The sequence below is a fragment of the Argopecten irradians genome, unplaced genomic scaffold (genome assembly GCF_041381155.1).
Source record: "Argopecten irradians isolate NY unplaced genomic scaffold, Ai_NY scaffold_0589, whole genome shotgun sequence".
In the NCBI taxonomy this organism is placed as follows: domain Eukaryota; kingdom Metazoa; phylum Mollusca; class Bivalvia; order Pectinida; family Pectinidae; genus Argopecten; species Argopecten irradians.
Genome location: NW_027188056.1, coordinates 34,286 through 48,945, shown reverse-complemented (window position 1 = coordinate 48,945; position 14,660 = coordinate 34,286). Strand labels below are relative to the sequence as shown.

Sequence of the window (14,660 nt, the reverse complement as noted above, 5' to 3'; positions counted from 1 at the left end):
CATTACTATTTCGTCGGCAGTTGGGAGATTGGCAATTACCAAATGTTGATCAAACTGCCTCCAGTGTGATCTCGAAGCATTAAAGAAAATAGGCTCGCTTATTATATATTAATAGCAAAACCATTGCTGAGGCAAGGCTAGTAAGACTAACTAATTGAAACAACAATTATAACAAACAAATTTATAGATAGATGGACATTTCTGTGTCATGATGACCATTGAACTGTATTTATTATAAAGTATAATCTGTGCGCAAGGGTAATGTGTGTAATAATTAGAAAACATATTTTGATTTTTGCTGTCTTTTATATACCATGCTACCATGGGTAAGATGATTACATTGACAGCCTGCAAGTGTCACCTGGCGAGCTAGGTTGGACGCTACCTCTCTTATTGTGGACATTGGGATTCAGGACTTTGATGGTTAATACAACATTATTTTCCCAATAAACTAATGTTTTAAACTTGTCATTAATATACATATAATGCATAAGTACTGAAAGTATGCAGGAGGCAGTTTGATCATTAATGTAATTTTCTAATTTGATAATCTAACTGTCATTAGCCATTTAAAATTAACATTATAAATAAATTCGCTATTTAATATGAGTGTATGTAAGCTTATTAACATCTCGATACTAATATGGAGAGCTCTGATGTGTTTTGGTAGTTGCAAGCGAACAGGTACGTGTGGGGGATTACTGGATCATTGATTCTAAAGTCCAAACATGCAATTGTGCACAATGTGTAACAGTCCATAGAATTGCTACGGTGAACTTTCTTTCACCATTCAACACAATAAAAACAACAGGGTTCATTAACCATGAAAATTTCTAACTTTTTTATCATCTGAATCGGGTTTGGTTTTATTAATTTAAGTTTTCTTCTCTTCCTATAAATGTTATATTACTGAAGAGTGCACCAGTCTATTTTCTTTTACGTTTAAAAAATAACATCCGATGCAAAAAACAAACATTCAAAATTTTGGAAATTTGATTACCTTTAGACTTTTTAGACTCCATACACTGTTTAAAGTCTATTCAAGACATTTTCATGCTTTTTTTTCATGTTAAAAGCTCAAACTTTTATTCCTGCTACCAAAAATAAGCCCCAGATGTGCCACTGAATACTTTATTCCAAACACGGAAGTCATATTGCATGCAGCAAATGCCAGGAAAAGCAGAGAAAATAAACACTGATATAGCAATGCCACTTACCCAATGTTAGTAGTGTTTAAAATCCTCATTCTAACAATACAAATCAAAGGTCAAGGTCACACTCTGAGGTCAAGATTATATAAATATAGTAACAGAGACGCAAATCATGTATCAAGGTTAAATTATATCATAGAAGCAAATTATAATGCATACACAAAGTGTAGTGGGAAATTATAGGTCAAGGCCACATTCAAAGGTCAAGGTTAAATACATAACAATATTAACAAAAATCAAATGTCAAGTTTACAATATAATTTTAAGATTTTTTGAATTGAAAAAATGTTAAAATTTCAAGCAAGTAATACATTACAGAAAATAAAATTGAAAAATAAAATGTAGTGTCCTTATAGAAAATACAATTAATACACACATTTGCATATTCCATATACTTGAAGTAAAGGTGTCAGTTGTACAAACTTTAAATAATTGTATACGAAATATAGCATTCCTTGAATATCAGAGTTTTAATTTCTATGATATTAAACATGCCATGCTTTCATACTGAGCAAACGTCGTAAGATCATCCCATGCCTTAACTGATTTATATAAATCAAAGAAAATCACAGCAAATCAGGCACTCGTTAACAACATTGTTGAATTGTACACCTCGACTGAAAACAATTGAAGAGCACTAGGGGAGTACACCCTACACTGAAAACATTACAAACAATGAGAAATGGGCCGGTCTTACCTGTGGATGTTCTGTGACATGCCCATTAACTGCTTTCTAGCAATAACCACTGCTTCTGTCCCATGAGGTTGGGTCATTACCGAGCTTCCTACGCTAACTTCATTAGCGATCTGTCATAAAATGGATATAAATTAAAAGTCAAGTATACAATCAGTATATCATCTGGTGGAGAAAATCTGAGGTAGAGATGTTATATCAAAAGTTCTGTAATTGGATATTCACTTATGAGTTATTTGCCCTTGCGGACACATATTGATTGTGACGTCATGATGTATGTGTGGGTGTAACATCATACTATCTAGAGAAAACAATGTGAATTTCGCACACAAAATAATGACGTCACAGTAATATGCAAAGACGTAATATCAATCTAACCTGTCTCTGTCCTGTTATATACGACCACATAACTACTGTACCATGTGTATAATATCCAGATATGACTTAGTTGTTTGGTATAAGTTTTTTGGCCCTATTAACAGCAATTGCCATTTAAAACATGGAATTGAAGGTGAAAAATGAAAGCTGGGGTAACTGGAGAAAATGATTAATCCATCAATCTTAATCATTACCTGGCAATATTTCTAGATCAAAGGTCATGCTGAGATAATTTCTTATAGGATATTTTAAGAGTTTATTGTATGTATTCTGTATTTGAATATTAGAGAATTATCTGTCCTTGTGGGTAGGTATTCATTTAGATACCTTCCAGCATAGGGGATAACTGTAACATACAAACAATGACAGAATTGGGATTTGTTTTAAGAAGCAGTAATAACAAGTAATTAAGACAAAAAATATATTTCTTGATAAACCTGGTCATTACAGACAGTAATTAAACTCGCTCTACGCCCTGAAAATCCATTAACGACAACTGTTCCAAACTTTGAAACAGAAGAGTTCAAATGTGTCTCAGGGGGGAATGAACTTAAATGTGCTTAGAGTTGAGACATAAGGAAATCCTACCTTGGTTAAGATAGAGAAGAGTGTCCTAGTGCCGTCCTTGACTGACAGACTGGGTTTCTAGAAGGTATTCACTGAGGTAAGGGGTGTGGCAGCATTGCAAGCTTCGACACACATAAACAGCTGTAATGTTACCTGAAGGTTCATGGAGTATGACTGCAACATAAAAAATGTAACATTAGAAATATTACAACACTTTGCGTCTTCTATTCTTGTCAAAGTCATTACTGAAGGTTCTGTAATACTGGGTTGAATACCTCTGAGTAATGCAGGATGACATCCTCGATATATTTCAGGGGTTACTATCACTGACATAATATCCCACCCCTAGACAATCTTATAGCAAAAGCTGGGAAGGCAACAGAAGAAACAGGTAGTTTGATCCTTTGAAAAAAAAGAAGTGTATAACGGTACACTGTGGTTGGCTGTGTGGCTTTGAAGTTTTGCAGGCATGTGACCCCCTGGTTATATTCTAGTAGTTGATTTTTTTCACTCCTGAAAATATACAGAAAAGAATCTGTCTCCAGTTTTAATATGAGATAGTCCAGGGGTTGATATACTGTCAGTGATAGTAACCCCTGGAGTACCGAGGATGGGGGGAGATTTTGTTTAGTCTGATTGAATATTCGACTTTTAGTAAAGTTGGCCAGAAGTCTAGATCTTGATATTATAGCTCCCTGAAAATGTTCTAAGTATAACAAGAGGGCCCAGAGGGCCTGTACCACTCACCTGGTTTTTAAAATTTTTTGAGTACATGTATTTCTGAAAATTTAGTAGTAGTTATAATGATACATTGGGGGGGGAAAGGATCACAAAGACAAATTGACTCCCATTGTTTAATTTTGAAATACCCAACCATATAATGATCCTATAGATACCATTAGGAATATGCTATCCAATGAATAACCCAATATTTCAGAGAGGAAGTAAATTTATAATGAAAGATAAGTAGCCTAATTAAACTTTTTGGCCCTGTGCTTAAGGCCTAGGGGGTCAATCAGCACTATCATTTTCCCACAATTTTGAACCCCACCCTATTAAGGATGCTACCAATGCATTATGATTTGCTATCCCATGCTTAGTTGCAGAGAAGTTGTTTATATGGAAATTAGCCAGCCAAATTGACCCCCTTTCCCATTGTACAATTTTTGAATCCCCAGCCTATAGGGTCTGCTAATACCATCTTTTACAGTCATGAAGTTATCGCCTCACCCCTGAATTGGTCCATAGGTGTTTAGGCTTTGGAAACAGAAGAGTTGAATGTTTCCCTCCAGGGGAAATTCATGGAGGATTCGGACTGAACTGACGGTTTGATAACGACATTGGATTATGAGAAGGGGGACCCATGGGATGGCCGGAGGTCCCTGGCAGGCCCTTGAGGGTCAGAATATTGGGTTCTAGAAGGTATCCTCACCCTGAGGTAAGGGTGTGGCAGCCATGCCTGCTTTGACACCAGTTATGTTTACCTGAAGGTTCATGGAGTCGACTGTATGAACACAAACACATACATAAGAAATTACTATCACCGTCCATCTTGTCAAAGTTCTCTGTAGGTTTTGTAATACTTGAATACCTCTGAGTATGTACAATGAATGACATCTTTTGTAAAAGTTCCAGAAGTCTAGATCTTGATATTATATCTCCCTGAAAATGTTCTAGGTATAACAAGAGGCCCAGAGGGCCTTATCATTCACCTGGTTTTAAAATAAACTTTTTGAGTACATGTAATTCTGAAATTTAGTAGTTATAATGATACAAAAATCACAAAGACAAATTGACCCCATTGTTTAATTTTGAAACCCAACCATATAATGATCCTATAGATACCATAGGAATATGCTATCCAATGAATATTTTCAGAGAGGAAGGTAATTTATATGAAAATAGTAGCCTAATTAAACTTTTTGGCCCCGTGTTTAAGGCCCTAGGGGGTCAGCACTATCATTTTCACAATTTTGAATCCCCACCCTATAAGGATGCTACCATTGCATTATGATTGCTATCCCATGCTTAGTTGCAGAGAAGTTGTTTATATGGAAATGGCCAAATTGACCCCCTTTTGGCCCTGCCCCTCAACCCCCTGGGGGGTCAGCCCCATCATTTTTACAATATTCAGTCAGTAACCCATAAGGTCAAATCAGTCAAATTTTGTTGAATTCCGACCAGCGGTTATAGAGAAGAAGTCGATTGTTGACGGACGGCCGGATGCCAGACGTCACGGTATGGCATAAGCTCACCTTTGTCCTTCTGACCAGGTGAGCTAAAAATGAGAAATGAAGTTGCAGCGAAAAAAGTTTGGTTTATAGTTGTTTGGTATCCTTGACAACCACCAGCAGCAAGAAACTTTTACCTACAAATTATCATGGCTGCTTACCACATTCAATAAAACCGTTTATAAATATCTTTTGTTTGTTGATTTACCTGATTCAGCATGTGCGAGAGCTTGTCTAGAAGCATTTTGAGGAATGCACCTTCGTAGAAAGTTGATTCAGAGTTGTCTACCACAGGAACTGCTTCACTTGGCCATGACCATCCAGAACACATAGCACTCACATCTTTAAACTGACAATAAAAGGTGAAGTATTATAATAGATTGAGATTTATTAATCAGAGCTATTCCATTCCTCTTATTAAAGTATAAGTAAGTTTTACAATAATTCAAAAGCAAGCATAAATTACCAGATGTGAAGTCCATACATCTTTCATATCAATTCTACTGTTCAAATTCTTTCTCAAAATAATAGTTTATTCTCCAGGTTTCTAGGTCTCTTCGTAAAATAAAAGGTCATTTGAAGATTTTTAGCTTATTGACACCAGTGACCTTACATATTTTATAGCTTCTTCATTCATAAAATGCTACAGGCCCTTTATGTGGCCTCTGGGCCTTGACAACAATTTGTTGGAAGTCTATTTAAACCTTAAATCTTTGAATCTATGATAAGATACCAGTTAGAATCTATAAGATATCAGTTCCTGTGTATATGAAGAAGCTCTGTGACCTTTACTCACCTGTTTATGAGCATCCCGTAGGTACATATCGTATCCACTGTCTGCCGTCTGGTAACTCGACTTCAAATCTTCAGGCACCAGGGATAGAAAACTGAAAGAAGGGATGAAACTGGTTATTATCAAATTGTTTTAATTCTAAAAGATAATCCTTCTGTTCATAAACTGTAATGATTGCACCCTTACATAATGCAAATAATGGATAGAGGCTAATCTAGAAAAACAACCGTACATTCTATCTTTGACTCAAAATCTGCATTAAATCTGAATATTTTGTATGCTTTTAATTTTCAATATCTACTGTCTTATCATTCTTACAAATTGCAAACAACAAAATTTAATAGTACAGTTTCTCTAATGCAACTGTTAAATATTTTGAAAAAAGTCATGTTACCTGTTGACGATCTTATGCACCTCGGACTTTCCTCTGCTGGGCGAAGTTGTTGGAGTAGAACCAAACGATAGGCTGGAGCCTTCTGATGTACCTAAAGCATAAAGACAGACCGTAATGCGTGGCAATAATTGGGGTATAGGAAAGGAGAGAGGACGTGGCTGGAGCAGGAAGTAGAGACAAACAATAGGCTGGATTCTCACTCCTTGGACAGGAAAATCTCACATGATACCCAGTGCTAGATTTTTCTATCTCGTCAGATCTGTCTGGTACCTTTCGGCGACATTTGACAGAATTTTACGCCATTCATGGAACAGTCCACTTATGTGACGTATAAACACAAGACAGGATGTGAGAGGGGGTCCAATTATTTTGTAATATATTTTGTAATACACGAGAGCTACCTGCCATGTAATTAGAATATTTTACCTATGATATTTACTCATTTATCACCTACACAACTTTGCCTATTACTAGGGATTGTCTCCCCAACAATGCCAGTGTTTTACCTGCGGAATCTGTAGACTGACTACGTTCTAAACCATTCAAAAGTGGCTTGGCTTCTGTATCTGACACTGAAGGATCAGCTGACTGATTGGCAGCTGTCACACCCTCTGTAGGCTCCTCCCCTCTCACTTCAGGCTCCTCCTCTTTGTAGTACTTTCGACCAATCACATTGCGTAAAACTAGATTATGGATGACATGCTCCTCGTCCTTCTGCAGCAGTGTATCAAACAGCTTCAGGGTGGCGAGGCACAGCTGGAAAGGGAGTAACACATATGTTCCAGAGTTCCCAAATCACGAATACTGCATTCAACCCAATAAATGCCCATATATATTGCACAGAGTAAGCCATTAATCAATTAATTTACAAAAAGAATCAAATATAAGAACCTACACTGTTTCATAATTTCAGTCTGTATTTTAAGTTAACGTAAGTAAAATTGTGTCCTCAAAAAGAGGGAGGGACACTTATGGTGGCAATCGAAGGCTTATTGGTTCGAATACAGTATTATATGAATTACGGTATAGTTCATCAACATTCATTTTGGTTAAATTTTATTTTTCTATTTCATATGAACTTATACTGGATATATTATCACCATTTTTACCAACTTTAGCCTTCCTTTGCCTGACTATTCACTTTAGATTCATATTTGAAATCTATATAAGAAAATTTGTATCCATGACATATATCTAAGGCTCCATTTGTAGTTCTTTAGAAAAAATATCAGATAATAAAGGTAAATGTTTTTTTTTATGTATTCAAATTGATTTTTAAATACAAATTACTATTTCCTTCTTAAACCAGTATAATTCAATTTTGCTTGTTACGAACATTTTCATTGGCTTTAAAATTTACTTTATCAGCCCATAGAGGAAAAAATGGCGTCGCCATTTGCAACGTTGCTTCTGATTGGCTGAGATGATGGCGTAATGATTTCATAGACAAAAGAGTTCCAAAATGAATTTTGAATATTGAAGAGATTATCTTCAGTAAATTGAATTATAAGGATTAATTTAGAGTGTACTCAGATTTTTGTGTTATATCTCCATAAATAAAAAATATATTCAAGTTAATCCTTAGATACAATATTTTTTTAGATGAGCATAAATATTTAATGCTGTCGCCCCTTAACTTTTGTAATGGACTGTTCCACCCTTTGAATTAGAAGAGTTCAAATGTGTCTACTGGGGTAAATAATTCTCTTCTTCCAGGAAAGAATCATACTGAGTAGGCTAAAATTTCAACAAAATTTGACTTGATGCGTTTTTTGTTGCAATATTTTAATTAACAGATATTGGTGATAATAACAATGTCTTTTTCAACTTCATGTCTATAATTGACAAGATTAGCCTCTAGCTACTAGATTTAGACTAAATTATTTGATATTAGATTACTAACTACTATATACAGTGTTAGTAAGAGCAATAGCGACGCTCATTGATATAGCATGCAGACATATTAAATATGATGGAATTGATTCACATTGAAGCTCTTGCCCACAAATAAGCTATTTACATGATTATATCCCAGTGTTTCTCCTATGAATGGAGCACATCTTTGGTAATATCTTCATACATTGTATGAGCATGCACGTTTTCTCACCTGAGTCTTTACATTTTCCTGTTGACCAATGTTGTCAATTAGCTTTAGGCAGAACATGCAGAACATATTGAGATATAGCATACAATTGATGAAAATGATTTGATGGTCATGAAAAGAGAGAAAAAAAAATTGCAGTGAAACCTGAATTAAGCAATACTTCATGGGACCCAGTCAAGAGCTAAGGTGGAACATCTTATTTGCTGGATATATATGTACCACATTCTGCAGACTGATTTGTATACATTTTCCTTTTTACTTTAGATTTCCTTAAAGTTAAATGTTGATAAATTCAGGTTTCACTGTTTATAAGAAGATGTATCAATTATAAATAAAATTTTATGACATATACCAGTTATATAACCTTTATCTATTGCTCACCTCCTCTGATAAATGGTTACAGCGCTGTATTAGTCTATCTCTGACAGGACTCTCAGGTTCATCTAACACTTCTGGTTCACGTCTGTCGCCCAAGATAAATTTTGAAAATTCTGAAATGTAATTTATAAAGAATACATATACAGTAAAATATATGACATGTGGTAGGTGCAAGTAAGATTGTGTTTTCCATAATTGGTTATAGAGAGTTTATCTAAAATTTGGATAAGAGTTAATATTACATCCCATTAATAATCTTAAGTTCCAATCTAAGTCATTTCCAATAAGAAGTTTTTTCTTCATATTTTTGATTTCTTTCACAAAGATTACAAACCACCTCAGATTACTAGATACTCTCTTCTACAAAACAAGTCTGAGTGGCTATACAAGCCCTTCCTCATTTTACTGTTACACAATAATATATTTTTGCTGTTCTCCAACCATTCATTGATTTTACGGCTTTAGCCATAAGAGATTTCTTTGTCAACCCCTAGGTTATGACATTGCGTGCGCTAACCTTTTCAATCTGAATTTCTGAGAACACAATTATGTGACGTCACAACGTCATGCACATCACATATCTCTCTTACCTAATAATAATTGGGGTGAGCAGACGGTCCTCAGACATCGCGTTAGGTACGCTGTGGCTAGTACGGCTCCAGACTCCGATCTGTCAAACACAAGGTTCATTCCTCTCATGCAAGTTTTAATGTTTTGTACAGTTATTAACTTTACATCATAAAGTTGTTTTCAAATCATAGTTTTCTTTAAACAAGATTTTAAAGCAAAGTTAAACAAATTTCTGGCAAAATCATTTATTTAAGTATTTGGTAGGACAGATTTGGCATTAACTTTGATCAAATGTAAGTTTTTGAACAAAGTCATCTTCCAGTACCAATACATTTGCTTTAATTATAAGCATTCAAATGTTCACAATTTCACTTTGATTGTGAAATAAGCAAAATAAAATCACATAGAAATAATTTGTAAAATTACAGTTCTTACGTTTGTAGGATTGACGGCTCCATGATCACATCCAGGAATAAGTTTCGGATAGACTTTGCTAAAGCTTCTGCGACACTCGGATTAGACAAACCAATCAGCTGATCACAGTAATCAAGCCAGGACAGAAAGGACACCAGGTGGCGCTTTCCTAAAAAGTCTGATGGTCCTCGCTCTCTGTTATCACATCCAACCTGTAAATATCAAGTTTCATAATTCAAGATGGAATTTCCATTGATTTTTGTTTCCTAGGGCCTGAGAATGGCAAGAAAGTCAAAATGCAAAAAGAAAAGATGTTTTTTATTGTTTTGTTTTTCTATTTGAAGGATTAATATTTGGAAACATATCTTTTGTCTGTCATTGTACTGATATTAGCAGATTACTAAAGTAAATTTAGATGACGATTAAAGATGAGTTCCCGCAAACTTGCATTCAATTTTGTTCTAAATTTAGATGATGATTAAAGATGAGTTCCCGCAAACTTGCATTCAATTTTATTCTATGTCAATTAAGATGTGTTTTTTTTATGTAATTTTTCTTTGCTAGCGAAATACATGAAATTGAAACATCTGCACAAAAAAGTCCCTTATTTTCAGATCATCAAATTTCAAGTTTTTATTATTAAATCCACTAGTTTGATTGTAGCTTAGATTCCATACAGCTCCATCTACTCACCCCCACTTTGCTTCCACATGCTCCAAATCAATAGGATTGACCAGTGATGGGAGTTTGAGATACGACTCAACAAGTCTCTGAGACATTTCCTCACAAAAAGTAGTGTCTTGTACCATACACTGGGCTGCGGCCGGTTCTGGTAGACTGGCACAAAGCATCAGCCCTTCACAGGCCTTCACCGCCACCCGACTGTCCTGTAAATTAATATATGTCTCGTAGTTTTGGTTTGGTTTGATTATTTAATGTGCTATTAACAGCCATGATCATTTAAGGACATGGCAGGTTTGTGTGGTGGAAGAAAGTCAGAGTACCCGGAGAAAATCACTGACCAGTGGTCAGTACCCGGCAACTTTCCCACATGAGATTCAAACTTGCGACCAAGAGGTAAAGGGCTTGTGGTTATATCTCGGTACATATTACCCACTTGTAGATACTCTGCTAGAATCGTATATGATTTATATAGTGTATGACAATACATATTAACTACATGTCATAATGAATGAAACACGAGTCTGCAGACCTATCTAATATTTGATATCTCTTAGCAAACAAAGTCAATCATTACAGCTTTTTACAAGACTTAAGTGTTAAGGTCCTTTAACTTTTCATGCTTGAAGACACAATCACTGATTAATTATTTAAAAGTGACTTAGGGAAACACCTACTATATACATTGCACTGACAACACAACTGAACCAGTCGTCCCATTCCCTATAGCAGGGTTAAAATCTATACAAGAGTCACACACAACTTACAGCACTATGGCTAAGAATGATTAGAGAAGAGACCAGACTGAACTCCTTAGATTGGACATTGTTTGTTGAAGCCTTCTCCTCGGACTGACATTGTTGTGACATCTCCGTCGGAGGTGACACATCAGATGGCTGATTTGACACATCTGACTGAGGCTTTGACACTTCAGATGGCTGTTTTGACACTTCAGATGGCTGTATTGTGACGGGTTTGGCTGCTCCAGGCATTGTCTTTTTCTTTGGCATCTTTCAAATACAAATCATGAATTTGTTTCAATGAAAGGGCAATTTTATTAATTGATATGCAAGCTATATTTACTTTAAGGATAGCAGAGGAACACCTTCATAAAGATCTCACAACATATGTGCAACATTGTATCTCAGTGTATCTGGAAATATACCACAAGGCCAACACTGTAAATCAACTTTCGTTCATGTGCGAATTACTTATGGAGTTTAGGAATCCAAGTAAATTCGCACAAAAAAAATCTATGTGAATTCGTATATGCATCTAACATCTATGCTGATAGGAATTTGCATTTAATTTTTTTAATCCTCAAATGTAATTATCTTTGTGAATTTATTTTGAAATGGATATCATGAAATTTAGTACCCATGAAAAAAAGTTTGTTTTCAGTATTTCAAAGTATCAACATTCACATGAATATGTATTAGGCAATAATAACAGTGACTAAGTACATCTTGATCTATCAATAATTTAATAAAATATGAAACTATAATTTCATACTCACATCGATAAAAAAGTTGACTAGATAAGGGTCCTGTTTGATTTTGGCACATACTGTACAAAGGAACTGGATCTCCTCACTTTCTGAAGGGGCGGCTTTGACTTCTCCACATGCTTTCACAAGACGCTAAAATGAAAAAAAAAACCATTATTTTATACTCATAAATCAAGAATAATTCCATATTAAAAGTTTCGATAATTTTGATAATTAAAAGACTCAATTTCAAACAATGTTATTATCAAAGACAACGGGATGAGACATCAGGCATTGCCAGCCAGTATATATCTACAAGACTTACAATGCACAGGTTGTAAATTTAAGAAGTAAAATACCAGAGAAAGTGCTATTAAAATCATTGGAACCAGAAATAAATTATGACTTAAATTACCGGAGTTTTCATTTTCAGTAAATTAAGCATCAAATAACAAAAGAAAACATACAAATTGAAGGATTTTTTAATATATAACATCAAGTTCAATGGTTCAACAGTATGTGTAACCATGATGTTGATTCTGAACAGTTTCTAGGTTTAATATACCTACATGTACAGCTCTGTGTACATTGACATGGGGCAGTAACGGCTGCTCAAGTCGGGACAACAACTTTGTGAAAAATGTCAGGACTGCTTGCTTCATGCCTGGAGGATGCTACAATGTGAATGTATATCACAAATTGAATATACTAACGCAAAAATTAAAAAAAAAAATAAATATATCTGGTAACTCACAGTGAAAATATCTTCTTTCTTAAAATATAATATGAAGTATTTTTGTCTGATGTCCAATTTAGGTTAATTGAAGCTTCATTTAGCACCATTACCCATATTAAATGTTTTGACAAGTCTTTGTAATAATAATTTATGATAATGATTTTTCAAAACATTATGAGGAATACATTCTGAACAAAACATCAGATTCTATAGATATTCTCTTAAAACATACAATCTAAGTGCAGTTCTCCCTTTCCACACTGGCGTATGTCCTTCAATACATTTTTGGATACATAGTGACCAAACTACCTATATTTGACCACGAATGTCCCTCCAAAAAATCCCAAACAGTGAGCAGGTCTCAACCCATTATATAATGTTTTTATTATATCCCCTTCCCATAAATTATCTCCCTTTCCGCTATTCTCACATCAGTCCTGCCAAGTGAGTACAGGGTTTCCAGGAGTTTGTGCTGGAGGAGGTATTCCATACAAGGTCCTGTGGTGTTTCTCTCAGCCTCACTTTCCTCCTGCTGCAGTAGCACTACCATCTGGTCCAGATGTACCGGGATGCTGGTTTGGTCCACAGGCAACTTTTCACCTAAACAAAATACATTCAACTTACTTTGGATGACATATACTCGGCAGTATACAAATTGAAAGTTACCATAATAAAGAAAACTTTTTGTAAAGAAAATAAATTAAAGGATATATTTTGATTTATACCAGTGAAGCCATATTGGCCATCTCTCATATTCATTATGGGCCAATATTCAGGAGAAGATTTGTTCAGGAAAAAAGCAAGACAGGTTGTAATATGATAACTTTTTCAACATAGTCAAACTATAAAGAAGTATTAAGTAAAACTTTTTAGAGAAGTATGTATACCTCTATTGTCCATGAAGTAGCCAGTTACAGATTTCCAGTGGTATACAAACTCCTCCTGCAAGGGAATCTGTGGGGCAAGCTGCAATAAAAAACATTAACATGAAGAACATAACTTTATAAGATTAGTTTATATTACTTTAAAGGGAATTCTGTTGACATTTATCTTATATTACATGTACATATATATTTTCATATCACTAAGCCTGTCTTCAACAATTATATACATTTTGTAAGATAATCTTGTATAAATCGTTCATGAACTGGTTCGCTATATTTGCACGAGATTAACTTTCTTCATTACATTGATGCAGCAACAAATTTGACAATCAATATTTCATCAATTTTAATTTGTTTCAATTAAAATTTTTAATCAAAAATATATTGAATTGTCTATCAAATCATTATTATGTAAGTATTATCCCTGCAACATGAATCGACAGTTGAGTAAGAAAATAAAATGACAATCACGAACAATGATTTGAGTCAGTGACATAAAGTTGACAGCCTCGTTTTTTAGCCCAGCCATTTTTCAACTGCGACTCAAATTGCACATGTAAACAACGCCTAAACTCACCGCCTCCACAGCTTGATGGAGGTAATTTGTAAACTTGGAAAACATCCTCTTCTTCATGGATGGTTCTGTGTGTGTAAACTTATCAAATAGGGTCAAGTTTTTCAATAATCAAGAAACAAAGCATTGTGTTTTGAAAAGTTTTCCTCCTTTCAGCATCCGGGTATCGTCCACGTTTGACCGGAAACAGAATACTAATTCTGAAGCTGGAAAACGGAACCTGCAAATCCGGAATTATTCAAGCATCCTTTCAAATAATCTCACCAGTGACGGGTCGATGTAGGTTAATAACAAAATAATACAGATAGACGAGGTATAGGCAAATATCATCCTGGAATAGAGGATACCGTGATTTTAAAGATTTTTTCAGACATGCCATTTATCCAACAACAAATAATATTGGTATTAGAACAGAGCCCTGGGGAATTCCAGTGTTTTGCTGCTAAACCGTTTATCAGCATATCGTTTGATCACTAAATATGTTTTCTGTCCAGTTGACTATTAGAAATGTCACTAACAAGTGTGTTTTGTCAAGGATACGTCCTTGGTTTTGTTAATTGCAAGA

The 14,660-nt window shown here is 34.9% G+C and overlaps 1 pseudogene; it reads right to left on the bottom strand.

The window, feature by feature from the left end:
- Nucleotides 1–1,214: 1,214 nt before the first annotated feature.
- LOC138313082 (FHF complex subunit HOOK interacting protein 2A-like) lies at nt 1,215–14,298 on the bottom strand (annotated as a pseudogene).
- Between the last annotated feature and the right edge of the window lie 362 nt (nt 14,299–14,660).